Source organism: Pristiophorus japonicus, chromosome 2 (genome assembly GCF_044704955.1).
Source record: "Pristiophorus japonicus isolate sPriJap1 chromosome 2, sPriJap1.hap1, whole genome shotgun sequence".
NCBI lineage: Eukaryota > Metazoa > Chordata > Chondrichthyes > Pristiophoridae > Pristiophorus > Pristiophorus japonicus.
In genome coordinates, this window is record NC_091978.1 from 306,258,909 (window position 1) to 306,261,651 (window position 2,743).

The window sequence follows — 2,743 nt, forward strand, 5'->3', positions numbered from 1 at the left end:
CTTTCTTGTGCTTAGTCAACCTATGTGTCTACAAATATACATAGTACCCAAATAACAGTGCTCCTTATGCCACACCACCAGCATCTCATTATTGGATCCAAAGATTTCTACAATTCACTCTCGAAACCATTTTAGAATTTCTTGGATGTTGTATGTGGATAGAAATAATTAATGGTAATTAGGTGCCCCCATGCCTCATTGGTAGCGCTCTTACCTCTGAGTCAGAAGGTTATGGGTTTAAGATCCACTCCAGAGACCTGAGCACAGAAATCTAGGTCTACACTCCAGTGCAGTGCTGAGGGAGTGCTGCACAGATGCAACGTTAAACTGAGGCCCCATTTGTTCTCAGGTGGCTGTGAAAGTTCCTGTGGCATATTTTGAAGTGTCCTGGTTAATACTTATACCTTATCAAAAACAGAGGCACAATATGAATGCAAGTCTTTCTTTCTCATGTGCTGTAGCTGAGAAAACTTCAAATCTGGTTTAAGAGACAATGTTAGGCTACATTTTCAGATGAATGTTATTGGATGGTGTAGTTCCCCGATGTCATGTATGTAGACCATGTATACTAACTGTATAGTCACATAAGGTGTGCCACCAGAGGGCACTGCAGTGGGAGACCTGAGGGTCACCTGCATAGGTGTGCAGGGCCCAGTATAAAAGGCTGCCCACCATGCTTGTGCCTCACTATGGAGTTACAATAAATGGGACTAAGATCACAACAGCTCAAGTACAATACTAGACCTCGTGGAGTCATTCATAAGAGTATTAAAGACATAACAACTGGCGACGAGATTATGAACTTTCACGCAAAAATGACTAACGTTGGTGCATTAGAAAAGTTCTCAGGGGGTGAAGATTGGGAAGCCTTTAAGGAGCGGTTCGACCAATATTTCGCAGCAAACAACCTGGTAGATGATGATCCGGCCATGCTGGCAGATAAGCGCAGAGCTATCCTGTTGACCAGTTATGGGCCCCCGGTCTATGGCCTCATCAGAGACTTGCTTGCACCAGAGAAAACAACGACCAAGTCATATGAGGAGCTGAAAGTGCTAATTCAGAACCAACTCAAACCGAAGGAGAGCATCCTCACGGCCAGATATGGATTTTATACACACCGCCACCCCGAGGGCCAGGAAATCGCGAAGTACGCTGCTGACCTCAGGAGGCTGGCAGGACCATGTGAATTCGGCGCATCACTCGCTGATGCGTTGCAGGACGTCTTCATAATTGACATCGGTCATGAGGCCCTTCTTCACAGGCTACTGTCTGCTGAAACCACCGTCACTCTGCAGAAGACCATCAGCATCAGCCAGGCATTCATGACCTCAAGCCGCAGCTCCAAGCAGATGATGACTCACTCTCAGGACTCAAACCCGGCAAGTACTGTAAATAGAATGGCACCTTTCACAGGCAGAACTGTTGAACGTGAATCTGCCCAGGGCAGAACATACAGGCCCCCGAGTCCTTTAACTCAGAGTCTGGCGAGGGGTGCAAACATAAGTCGAATAGCACCATGCTGGCGTTGCGGAGGTAATCACAGGGCTCATCAGTGTCGGTTCAGAGACTATGTGTGCAAAGGTTGCAGCACAAAGGGCCAACTTCAGCGAATGTGCAAAAGAGCTGTGACTCACCACGTGGAAGAGGAGTCAGCAGATGGCTGTGAATCCAGCGCAGATTACAAGGAGATGGCTAGAGAGGCAGCTCAGACTCAGGAAGAAGTGTATGGAGTATATACCTGCACCACAGATTGTCCTCAAGTGATAATGGAAGTCGAGATTAATGGCATTCCAGTCTTCATGGAGGTGGGCACGGGGGTGAGTCAGTCAGTAATGAGCCAGGAAGCCTTTGAGAGGCTATGGAACGATCAAGCTGAACGACCCAAGCTGGTCCTGGTTCAGGCAAAGCTGTGCACCTACACCAAGGAACTGATATCAATTGTTGGTAGTGCGGATGTAAGTGTACCCCATGATGGCGTGGTGCACAATTTATCTTTGTGGATTGTTTCAGGTGATGGACCAATGCTACTTGGAAGAAGATGGATGGGGAAGATTCATTGGAACTGGGAAGACTTCATCCCTCCAGCGATCGACGTCCCCCATGCTTGAAGTCAGAGCAAGCCCCCACCTTCGGTTGGACCAGGCACCGGAGAGCAGATCCGTGCAGGTGCAGCCTCCGAGGCACAGACCGCTCATCAGACTGCATGGCGATGATCCGGCCAAGGCGACCTAAACACACCTTCCTGGCTTCAGTGGCTCCTGGGGAGGAAGATTGGATCCGAGGGCGCCTTCCGAGCTCCAGTGGCAGAATCCCTGGGAAAGATCGCGGCAGTCGACATCATGGACAGGGAAAAGATGGCGTCCAAACCACGAGGTGCAGCGCTAATGGAGCAACGACACGTGGTTCCACACAAGGAAGACGATTTTGGTAAAAGTACTAAGGCCATTTTAAAAGAGGCCAGCAACCCGTCATTTTTGAATGAACTGCTTGAATGTAACCAATGTAAAAATCCAGATGTAACGAGCAAAATGTTGTTGAGCGATGTCGGGTGCAAATTGCAATCAGCCAATGTAGCGGGCGAACACCTAACGGTCATATACAGGTCCAGAGGGCTACCCAATGCTGTAGCCTGCATCCCCGGGACCAGAACGATGTATCATAAAGTGTCCCCACAGCTGACAGAAGTAGACAAGCCGCAGAGTAAACGATCCCCAGAGAGCAGAGGCACCAGTAGCGATACCCT